The following is a 12,124-nucleotide window of genomic DNA, read 5'->3' on the forward strand; positions in this document are numbered from 1 at the left end:
GGTGTGGCCTGGCTCCTTGGTGCTTTTGGCTTACAGACATTCGCTCCAGTCTCTGCCTCCATCTTCTCATGACATTCTTTCTGTGTTTGTGTCTGTCTCCTTTCCTCTTCTTACAGGCACACCAGTGATATTGGATAAGGACCCACCCTAATGATCTCATCTTGAGCTCATCATATCTGCAAAGACCCTGTTTCCAAATAAGGTCCCATTCACAGGTACCAGAGGTTAGGGCTTCTACATATCTTTTTAGGCGACCCATTCAACCCAAAGCAGGGACCTTGTCTCTTGGCGAACATGCACAGTGAAGACCACCCTTGAATACCAGAGTTCCTCTCTTAAGTGGGCTATAATATGAAAAATATGGGAAGACATTCATGTGCGAAAGCCAGAATAGGGAGAAGGCAACTGGATTTGAACCCCAACTTCTTTTTTTTAATTTATTTTTATTTATTTTTTTTTTTTGAAACGGAATCTCGCTCTGTCGCCCAGGCTGGAGTGCAGTGGCACAATCTCGGCTCACTGCAAGCTCTGCCTCCCCGGTTCACGCCATTCTCCTGCCTCAGCCTCTCCGAGTAGCTGGGACTACAGGCGCCCGCCACCACGCCCGGCTAATTTTTTGTATTTTTAGTAGAGACGGGGTTTCATCGTGGTCTCGATCTCCTGACCTCGTGATCTACCCGCCTCGGCCTCCCAAAGTGCTGGGATTACAAGCGTGAGCCACCGCGCCCGGCCAGAACCCCAACTTCTTGACCTACAGTCCAGTGCCCTAAGCTGCAGCCCCAACACATCAGCAGTTCTTATGGGTCCTTTTCTCCAGTGGGGTCACACTCAGGGCCCATGTTGACTATTAATTCTGCAAGGAGGTCCTGCTGTACTGTAGGCCTTGGGCCTCGATGCCTCTCTAGGATCCTCCCCCATCTTCTCACCCAACACTCTGCAATGACGATCCTTGAACTTTCTTGTCAAGGCTGCACCTGAATCCATTGCTCTTGCTGCCATTTTCACATGGAATTCCTTCCCACCTGCCTTGTTTATTAAGTAAGCCCTTCAGAGTGCAAGGCCCATTTTGAATAGGGAACATACCATTACCCTAGTTTTGGTCAGTTGTGTAATTTACACCATCTCCTCTGTATTTCAAGAGCTATTATCATGAATTGCCATGACAGGCATTTCCACTAAACTTTTAGCTCCTGAGGCCGGGAATTGTGTGTCCCTTGTCTGGGACACAGGAGGCACCTACTAGTGCTCGTTGAATTAATGCATGAAACCCATCAAGGAATCTGGCTGTGCAGGGCTTCCCATGGCTCTGTTTAGCAGAGGCAGGAGGTTGCTAGTCTCTCTGAATATGTTCCACTCTACTGAGAATACTGAGAAGCCCCTAGGGTTGCAGTGATGGTCCCCCATGGCCATATCCTGGCTACTGCTGACTTCTTTTAGAGAACCACTTTTCTCCTCATACTATAGACATATATTCTGAGTGGAAGCAGATGTACTCTTAGAAGACCTTACTCCTGAAATGGTTATACCCCTTACATACCTTAACCCTTGGTGGTAGTGGCTGGTCATGGATAGGCACAGAACCCAAGCCAAACCAACCAGAGTCCTTCTGTAGAATTTTTTAGACTCAAGTCTTTTTCTCTCTGGCAATCAAAGTGTAGAGCTATGAACCTACAAATGTTGGAGGCAGGGTCTCAGCTGCGTGGAGAGATGGGTTTGAGACATTAAAGCTAACTTAAGAGGGAACCAAAGAATAAAGCTACAGGGAGAGAGTCCTGAGAACATTTGAGTTCCTGGAAGTCAGCTTCTTGTCTGATATTTACATTACCTTTTATTTTCTATCAGCTGAAATTTAATCTCTGCCACTTACCATCATGTTAATACAACATGACTCCAAAGCTGAAATAAGATTATTAGGAAGCATGGTGGCAGTAGGGGGTATAGCTCAGTGGTAGAGCATTTGACTGCAGATCAAGAGGTCCCTGGTTCAAATCCAGGTGCCCCCTAATTTTCTTCACTTCTAGAATGCATCTTTTGGGAGACAGTATTTGAGACAAAAAAGGAGATGGAGAAACAATGAAAGAAGCTTAAGAAGATGGAGAAAGGGATGCTGGGTAAAAAGAATCAACAACTGTCCACCAGAGGGAGTGATATGGTCAGGTTGAAATCTGAAAAAAAAAAAAAAAAAAAAAAAAAAAAAATCTAGTTTGGCCCAGCAGTGTCTGAGTTGGAGGAGAAGACAGAAAGAGACGCTAGACTACTGCAATAATGATGTGCTGAGCAGAGCTGGACTGAGTATTGTTCCTTCTCAACAATTAGCCTCACTGGAGGTCTAGTCCCAAAGCCCTTGCAATCTCTTGATATGGTTTGGTTCTGTGTTGTCACCCAAATGTCTTGTTGAATTGTAATCCCCAGTGTTGGGGTAGGGATCTAGTGGAGGGTGATTATGGGGCAGATTTTTCCCTTGCTGTTCTTGTGATAGTGAGTGAGTTCTCATGAGATCTGGTTGTTTGAGAGTGTGTAGCACTTTCCCCTTTACTCTCTTTCTTTCCTGCCAGCCATTGAATATGTGCTTGCTTCTCATACCCCTTCTGCCATGATTGTAAGTTTCCTGAGGCCTTCCCAGAAGCAGGCTGTACATCCCACAGAACTGTGAGCCAATTACATCTATTTTCTTTATAAATTACCTAGTCTCAGGTATGTCTTTATAGCAGTGTGAGAACAAACACACTTCTCTTTCCCTTCCCCCATGCTGTGGACAAAGATATCAAGAAGAAAATTTTTCTTTGCTGGTCTCCGCATAAGCTCAAGCTCAAAAGAGCTGTTGGCCTGGGGTGCAGAGACCTCTCCTGGAGGCCTGAGACTAGGATGATGATCATGTTGTCCCTTGTGTATCCCGTATATACCTGCAGTGGGAACAGTTCTCTGGCCCATGAGCTCCTTGACTGCCAAAACAAAGTCTTCATCAGCTAGGGGTTCACAGAACGTGACACAGATGGGAACAGGTAGGAGCTCAATAAATGTTTGTTGAATACATGAACTAGTGATGACCTTTTTAAAAAATTTTAAATTTTAAACTCAAGGGGTACATGTACAGATTTGTTACATGGGTATATTGAGTCATGCTGATGTTTGGGCTTCTAATGATCTCATTGCCAAACAGGTAGTTTATTAACCCTTCTCCCACTCCCTCCCTCTCCCCTTTTGGATTCCCCAATGCTTATTGTTCCCATCTCTCTGTCCATGTGTATCTAATGTTTAGCTCCCACTTATAAGTGAGAACATGTGGCATTTGGTTTTTTGTTTCTGCGTTAACTCACTTAGGATAATGGCCTCCAGCTGCATCCATGTGGTTGCAAATGATGTGATTTCATATTTTTTTGTGACTGTGTAGTATTCCATGGTATATATGTACCACATTTTTTTTTGACAAGGCCTTGCTTTGTCACCCAGGCTAGAGTGCGGTGGTGCAATCATGGCAATCATGGGTCTCTGCAGCCTCAACCTCCTGGGCTCAAACAATTCTCCCACTTCAGGCTTCTGAGTAGCTGGGACTACAGGCATGCACCACCATGCACCATGCCTGGCTATTTTAAAAAAACTTTTGTAGAGATGGGGGTATCACTATGTTGACTAGGCTGTTCTCAGGCTCCTGGACTCAAGAGATCCTCCTGCCTTGGCCACCCAAAGTGTGGGATTATAGGCATGAGCCACCATGCCTGGCCCCATATTCTCTTTATCCTATCACTGGTGATGGGCACCTGGGTTGATTCCATGTCTTTTTTTTTTTTTTTTTTTTTTTTGAGACAGAGTCTTGCTCTGTCCCCTAGGCTGGAGTGCAGTGGCATGATCTCGGCTTACTGCAACCTCTCCCTCCCAGGTTCAAGCAATTCTCCCACCTCAGCCTCCCAAGTAGCTGGGATTACAGGCACCTGCCATCATCCCGGCTAAGTATTGTATAGTAGCGACAGGGTTTTCTCGTGTTGGCCAGGCTGGCCTTGAACTTTTGACCTCAGGTGATCCGCCTGCCTTGGCCTCCCAAAGTGCTGGGATTACAGGCATAAGCCACTGCGCCCAGGCTTCCATGTCTTTGCTATTGTGAATTGTGCTGCGATAAACATACAAGTGAAGGTGTCTTTTTGGCAGAACGATTTATTTTCCTTTGGGTATATACCCAGTAGTGGGATTGCTGGGTTGAATGGTAATTCTATGTGTAGTTTTTTTAAGAAATCTCCAAATTGCTTTCTACGGGGGCTGAACTAATTTATCTTCCCACCAATAGTGTATAAGCATTCCTTTTTCTTTGCAACCTGTCAACATCTGTTATTTAAAATTTTTTTAATAATAGCTATTCAGATTGGTGTGAGATGGTATCTCATTGTAGTTTTTATTTGCATCTCTCTGATGATTTATAATGTTGAGCATTTAAAAAACATGTTTGTTGGCTACTGGTGTGTCTTCTTTTGAGAAGTGTCTGATCATGTCCTTTGCCAACTTTTTAATGCAGTTATTTGTCTTTTTCTTATTGATTTATGTTTCTCATAGATTCTGGATATTAGACCCTTGTTGGATGCATAGTTTGCAAATATTTTCCCCCCTTTTGTAGCGTGTCTACTCTGTCGATAGTCTTTTTGTTTTTGTTTTTGTTTTTTGCTATGCAGAAGCTCTTTAGTTTAATTAGGTCCCACTAGTCAATTTTTTGTTTTTATTGCATTTGCTTTTGAGGACTTAGTCATAAACTCTTTGCCTAGGTCAATGTTTAGAAGAGTATTTCCTAGGTTTTCTTCTAGAATAAGACATTTAAGTCTTTAATCCATCTTGAGTTAATTTTTGTTTATGGCGAGAGGTGGGGGTCCAGTTTCATTCTTCTGCATGTGGTTAGCCAGTTTTCCCAGCACCACTTACTGAATAGGCTATCCTTTCCCCATTAAAAAAAAATCTATTTTGCTGAAGATCAATTGGTTATAGACGTGGCTTTATTTCAGTGGTCTCTATTCTGTTCCATTGGGCTATGTGTCTATTTTTGTACCAGTACTGTGCCATTTTAGTTACTGTAGCCTGTAGTATAGTTTCAAGTTGGGTAATGTGATGCCTCCACCTTTGCTCTTTTTACTTAGGATTGCTTTGGCTACTTGGGCACTTCTATGGTTCCATATGAATTAAGTTAAATTTATTTATTATTTATTTATTTATTTATTTTTAAGACAGGGTGTTGCTCTGTCGCCTAGGCTGGAAGGCAGTGGCGCAATTTTGGCTCACTGCAACCTCCACCTCTTTTGCTCAAGTGATCCTCGCACCTCAGCCTCCTGAGTAGCTGGGACTACAGGTGCACACAACCATGTCCAGCTAATTTTTGTATTTTTTGTAGACATGCGGTTTCACCCTGTTGCCCTGGCTGGCCTGACACTCCTGGGCTCAAGCAATCCGCCCACCTCGGCCTCCCAAAGTGCTGGGATTATAAGCATGAGCCACAACACCTGGCCCCATACAAATTTTAGAATAGTTTTTTCTAATTCTGTGAAAAATGATGTTGGTAATTTGATAGGACTAACATTAAATCTGTAGATTGCTTTGGGCAGTATGGCCATTTTAATGATATTGATTCTTCTAATCCATGAGCATGGAATATTTTTTTCAATTTGTTTGTGTCATCTGATTTCTTTTATCAGTATTTTGTAGTTCTTTTTGTAGAGGTCTTTCAACTCCTCGGCTAGATGTATTTTTGCATGTGTGGCTATTATAAATGGGATTGTATTCCTGATTTGGCTCTTAGCTGGAATGTTGTTGGTGTATAGAAATGCTACTGAATTTTGCATGTTGATTTTGTGTCCTGAAACTTTACTGAAGTAGTTTATCAGGTCTAGGAGTCTTTTGGTAGAATCTTTAGGGTTTTCTAGGTATAGAATCATATTGTCAGTGAAGAGAAATAATGTGACTTCCTCTTTTCCTATTTGGTTGCCTTTTCTTGCCTGATTGCTCTGGCTAGGACTTCCAGTATTATGTTAAATAGGAGTGATGATAATGAACATCCTTGTCTTGCTCCAGTTCTTAGGGGGAATGCTTCCAACTTTTGCCCATTTAGTATAACATTGACGTGGGTTTGTCAGAGATGACTCATTATTTTGAAGTATGTTCCTTTGATGCCTAGTTTATTGAAGGTTTTTGTCATGAAAGGATGTTGGATTATATTAAATGCCTTTTTTTGCATCTATTGAGATGATCATATGGCTTTTGTTTTAAATTCTGTTTATGTGTTGAGTCACATTTATCGATTGCATATGTTGAACCATTCTTGCATCCCATGAATAAAGCCGTCTTGATTGTGGTGAATTAGCTTTTTGATGTGTTGCTGAATTCAGTACGATATTATTTTGTTGAGGATTTTTATGTCTATGTTCATCAGGAATAATATTGGTTTATAGTTTTATTTTTTTGTTGTATCTTTGCCAGATTTTGGTGTCAGGGTGATACTGTTTTCATAGAATGAGTTAGGGAGGAGTCCCTCCTCCTCAATTTTTGGGAATTGTTTCATTGGGATTGGTACTAGCTCTTCTTTGTACATCTAGTGGAATTTGGCTGTGAATCCATCTGGTCCAGGGCATTTTTTGGGTAGGTTTTTAATTACTTATTTAATTTCATTACTTGATATTGGCCTGTTCAGGAATTCTGTTTCTTCCTGGTTCACTCTTGGGATATTGTGTGTTTCCGGGAACTTATCCATTTCCTCTAGATTTTCTAGTTTGTGTGCAAAAAGATGCTCATAGTAGTCTCTAAGAACCTTTTGTATTTCTGTAAGATCAGTTGTGATGTCTCCTTTTTAATTTCTGATTGTGCTTATTTGGATCTTCTCTTTTTTCTTTTGTTACTTTAGTTAGCAGTCTATCAATCTTGTTTATCCTTTCAAATTACCAATTTTTGGTTTTGTTGTTTCTTTCTATGGTTTTTTGGGGGTCTCAATTTCATTTAGTTTTGCTCTGATTTTGGTTATCTTTTCTTCTGCTAGCTTTGGGTGTAGTTTGTTCTCGTTTTTCTAGTTTCTTTAGGTGCAAAGTTAAGTTTTTAATTTAAGATCTTTCTATCTTCTTTATGTAGGCGTTTAATACTGCTTTTGCTGCATCCCAAAGGTTTTGGTATGGTGTGTCTCTACTTTCTTTGTTTCAGATAATTTTTAAATTTCTGCTTTAATTTTGTTGTTTACAAAAAAGTCATTCAGGAGCAAGTTGTTTAGTTTTTGTGTATTCGTGTGGTTTTGAGAGTTCCTCTGATATTTATTTCTATTTTTATTCCACTGTGGCCTGAGAAGATGCTTGGTATAATTTTGATTTTTTAGAATTTTGTGAGACTTGCTCTATGACCAAGCACCTGGTCAGTCAATCTTAGAGTATGTCCCATGTGCGGAAGAGAAGAATGTACGTTCTGTGGTAATTTGGGTGGAGTGTTCTGCAGACATCTATTAGATCTAATTGGTCAAGTGTCAAATTTAAGTCTGGAATTTCTCTGTTAGTTTTCTACCTCCCTGACCTAATTCTGTCAGTGGGGTGCTGAAGTCACCACAATTATTATATCAAAATCTTTTCTTAGGTCTAGAAGTAATTGTTTTATAAATCTGGGTGCTCCAATGTTGGGTGAGTATATACTTAGGATAATTAAGTCTTTTTTTTTTTCTGAGATGGAGTCTCACTCTGCCGCCCAGGCTGGAGTGTGGTGGCGTGATCTTCGCTCACTGCAACCTCCACCTCCTGGGTTCAAGCAGTTCTCCTGCCTCAGCCTTCTGAGTAGGTGGGATTACAGACATGCACCACCATACCCGGCTAATTTTTGTATTTTTTAGTAGAGATGGGGTTTTACCATGTTGGCCAGGCTGGTCTCGAACTCCTGGCCTTAAGCAATCCACCTACCTCAGCCTCCCAAAGTGTTGGGATTATAGATGTGAGGCACTGTGCCTGGGCCAGGATGGTTAAGTCTTCTTGTTGAATTGAATCCTTTATCATTATGTAATGTCCTTCTTTGTCCTTTTTTACTCTTGTTAGTTTGAAATCAATTTTATCTGATAGGAGAATAGTAACTTCTGTTCTTTTTTTGTTTTCCATTTGCATCATAGATCTTTCTCCACTCCTTTGCTTTAAGGCTGTGGATGTCATTACATGTGAGATGGGTGTCTTAAAGACAGCAGAAGCAAGGGTCTTGTTTTTTAAAAATGCAATTTGCCACTCTGTGCCTTTTAAGTGGAGTGTTTAGGCAGTTTGCTTTCAAGGTTAATGTTTATATGTGAGGTTTTGTTCCTGTCATAGTATTGCCATTTAGTTGCTTTGTAGTTTCAATTGTGTAGTTGCTTTCTACAGTCTGTGGGCTATGTGCTTGCATGTGCCTTTGTGAAGGCAAATTTCATTCTTTTGTTTCCATGTTCAGAACTCTGTTAAGCATCTCTTGTAAGGTCAGTCTGGTGGTGACAAATTCCCTTAGCAAATTGCTTATCTGAGAAAGACTTTATTTCTCTTTCGTTTACAAAGCTTACTTCGGTGGGATATAAAATTCTTAGCTGGCATTCCTTTTCTGTAAGAATGCTAAAAATGGGCCCCCAATCTCTTCTGGCTTGTAAGGTTTATGCTGAGAAGTCCACTGTTAGTCTGATGGGTTTTCCTTTATAAGTAATATAACCCTTTTCTCTAGTTTGCCATTAAGATTTTTTTTTTCTTTCACTTTGACCTTGGATAGTCTGGTGACCATGTGCCTTGGAGATGATTGTCTTGTTCAGTATCTCGCAAGTGTTCTCTGGATTTCTTTTTCCTGCCTGTCGATCTCTCTAGCAAGATCGGGGAAGTTTTCCTGAATTATACCCTCAAATATATTTTCCACGTTGCTTACTTTTTCTTCTTTTCTCTCAAGAATGCCAGTAAGTCATAGATTTGGTTGCTTTACACAATCCCATATTTCTTGAAGGCTTTGTTCATTTAAAAAGAATACTTAAAAAATTTGTGTGTGTTGAGTCAAAAGAGTGGTCTTTGAGCTCTGAAATTCTTTATTCTGCTTGGCCTAGTCTGTTGTTAAGGCTTCCAACTGTATTTTGAAATTCCTGTAGGGAGTCTTTCAATTCCAGAAGTTTTGTTTGGTTCTTTCTTAATATAGCTATGTCTTCTTTCAAATCTTGGATGGTTTTTCTGGCTTCTTTGTGTTGGATTTCAACTTTCTCTTGGATCTCATTGAGTTTCCTTGCCATCCATATTTTAAATTCTATATCTGTCATTTCAGACATTTCATTCTGGTTAGGATCCATTGCTTAGAAGCTGGTGGGATACTTTGGAGGTGATGAAACACCCTGGCTTTTTGTATTGCCAGAGTTCTTGTGCTGGCTCCTTTTCAGCTGAGAGAGCTGATGCTTTTTTTTTTTTTTTTTTTAAATTTGCTATCATTTAGGTGGAGGTTCTTGATATTTTATTCTTTTATCCCTTAGGGGTATGACTCTGGTGTATATTGTGTGTGACTGATTGGTTGGCTATGTTTCTGGGTGCTTTCAGGATACCAAGGCTCTGTATTGTTCCTTGGATGCAGATAGGTAGCTTTCTCAGACGTTGCTTGTAGTAGTGATGTAATTTTGCTTGGTGGCGTAAGTCAGGCTGCAGTCTAGTAGATGCCCTTAAGAGTAAGAGCCGACAGGGAGGGGTGGGAGTAGAGGCAATGGAAAAATGAAAAGAGCGCCCTCTTCAGGCATGCATTCATCTTCAGTGGGGTGGAGCAGCTGGAGAAGCTGTCTCTTTCCACCTCAACAGGAGGAGCCACTGCTGAGTATGCACCAGTGCACCGAGGAGGGCACCAGGGATAAGAGATGACCCCCTCTTGATGTCTGTTCTGGGCTTTGGTGTGTGCCCCCTGCAGAAGCTAGCATGGTGCTTGCATTTCCTTTGACCTAAGGGTGGCTTTGAAATTCTGTGCTCCCCATCTTCTTAGAGGGGACCATGCCAAGAGTTAGATTTCCATGGGAGTGGAGTGCAGTGCCCTCTAGCTTCTCAAATGGTGGTGGGGCACTTTCCCCCAACTGACCAAGAGAGGCTGGGGCACCCAGCAATGACACATACAAACTGGCTCCAGGTCACAAAACTGCCCCTGGCTGCCAGTCTTGCCACCCAGGGGAAACCTTGGCTTCAGCAGCTCTCCTCCTGCTGTAGCCCTGCAACAGGAGAGAGCCTAATTCCTGCACCTACCGCTGGGCACCTCCATGTTTGCTGCTCAATTCTGGCTGTGGAGGGCTTTTCCCCCATTCCAAAGCAAGTGCTCCGATGTCTAGCCTGAGACTAAAATGCCTGTTATGGCCACTGCTGCCACGTTGCCAAATAATGTCTCTAAACTCTCAAAATGGTGCCAGCTGTGAGCTTGTGACTGGAGAGGGTGGAGCCCCTCTCAGGAAAGCATGGAAAAAAGCTGTGGGGAGTGTGGTTTGCTTGACTCTCAGTCTCACAGAAACCTGTGGCAGGGCACTGGATATTGTTCTAGGTATGCATAGGAGAGTCTGGCTTCCTTGTCCCTCAGCTGGGCAGTGGCCATGGCCACATCAGTTTAAATTCAGGCTGAAGGCGGGGCCCAACCCAGTGTTACACCCTCAAAATGGCATCTTGGGCCTAGGACCAGAGAGAGAATGGGTTGCACCACCCAGGCAAGCAGTGTGAGCAAGAAGCTGTGGGGAGTGCAGTGCGCTTGCATCCCAATCTCAACAGCAGCTCATAGCAGTGTGGCAAGTACCCTCCTGGATGCACGGAAGTGCCCATTCTCCCTCCTCCCTCCTTGGAACATTGCAGCAGCTGCAGCCATGTCTATAGATCCCAGGAATCTGAGACAGCAGGTCATTGCTGGGGAAAAGCCATATAACTGTGTTGACTAGACTCACCTGTGACCGCTATTGGCACTTAACATTGCCAGGCAAACCTGTTAGTTTATGTAATACTCTTGCCTTATCACCTCCTGAGATGGCTATTTTACCTCTTCTATTCTCTTCTCAAATCCTCAACATGCCCTTCTCATCTTCTATTGTAGTTAAATATGCAAAAGTTTTCAGAATCAAAGTGGAATCACTTGCGTTAAAAAACCCTTACAAATAGAGTTGGGGGAGGGCATGAGGGAGGGTTCTCCGCACCAGTGCCTGATAAGAAGGACTATCACGGAAGACTGCAAGACCCACAAGGTTCCACAAAGGTAACCGCAACCTTACACATGCAAAACATACTTTTGTGAGAACATCTGTCCAGAAACTGCTAATCTTGGACTGGCACCCTCTTATTATTGATCCTTAGTGCCAAAGATAATTGTCTGAAAGCAATTATATAATTCCCCTTACTTTTTTCATTAAAAACCTTTGTTTTTCTTTACCTCCGTGAATACACACATAGTTACTATGGCACACATATTCCCATTGCAATGCTCTATTTCCAATAAGCATAATTTTTGAAGAGACTCCCTCTGTATTTCTTAGTTTGACAAAATCTCGAGTGGGACTGAAGTGAGCTCAGTTTGAACGGGTTGGTGGCTCCGGGAATCAAGTGTGGTACCACCTGAGCTCTTTGCACTCTGCTTCTGTCAGTTACCTTTTCTGTCCTGGTGAATCTCCTCTTACCTTTTCTGCCCTGGTGAATCTCCTCTTGAGTTTTTGGACTCCCTGTCTTTGATGAGTTCTTTTTTATTTTATTCATGTTCTGATTTGGTTATAAGGCCACCTCAGTAAAGAACTTTGCATCTCTCCTGGGATGACAGAAGACTTTGTTTTTCTGGCAAACCATTTCTGGTATAAGAACAATGTCCTTCTGGTTTCAGTACTCTGGTTTCTATAGAATTTATGTTCTGTCTGGTTCTCCATGCCTGGTTTAATATTTTGTTTGGTCTGTGCATTAGTCTGTTCTTGCATTGCTATAAAGAAATACCTGCGACTGGATAATTTATAAAGAAAAGAGGTTTGATTGGCTCACAGCTCTTCAAGCTGTACAGGAAGCATGATGCTAGCACTGCTTGGCTTCTGGGGAGGCCTTAGGGAACTTTTAACAATCGTGGAAGGTGAAGGGGAAGCGGGCACTTCTGCGGTGGAGCAGGAGCAAGCCGGGCGGGGGAGGTGCTACATACTTTTTTTTTTTTTTTCAGTTTCCAA

General features: G+C 42.2%; 1 protein-coding gene and 1 non-coding gene across 2 annotated transcripts in view; both read left to right on the forward strand.

The window, feature by feature from the left end:
* LOC129485490 (uncharacterized) overlaps positions 1 to 12,124 on the forward strand; it is a 254,453-nt gene that overhangs the window by 23,953 nt on the left and 218,376 nt on the right. The window lies entirely within an intron of this gene.
* Positions 1,932 to 2,003, forward strand: TRNAC-GCA (transfer RNA cysteine (anticodon GCA)). Its single transcript has one exon. It is a non-coding gene; the product is annotated as a tRNA-Cys (tRNA).

Source organism: Symphalangus syndactylus, chromosome 6 (genome assembly GCF_028878055.3).
Source record: "Symphalangus syndactylus isolate Jambi chromosome 6, NHGRI_mSymSyn1-v2.1_pri, whole genome shotgun sequence".
Classification (NCBI taxonomy): domain Eukaryota; kingdom Metazoa; phylum Chordata; class Mammalia; order Primates; family Hylobatidae; genus Symphalangus; species Symphalangus syndactylus.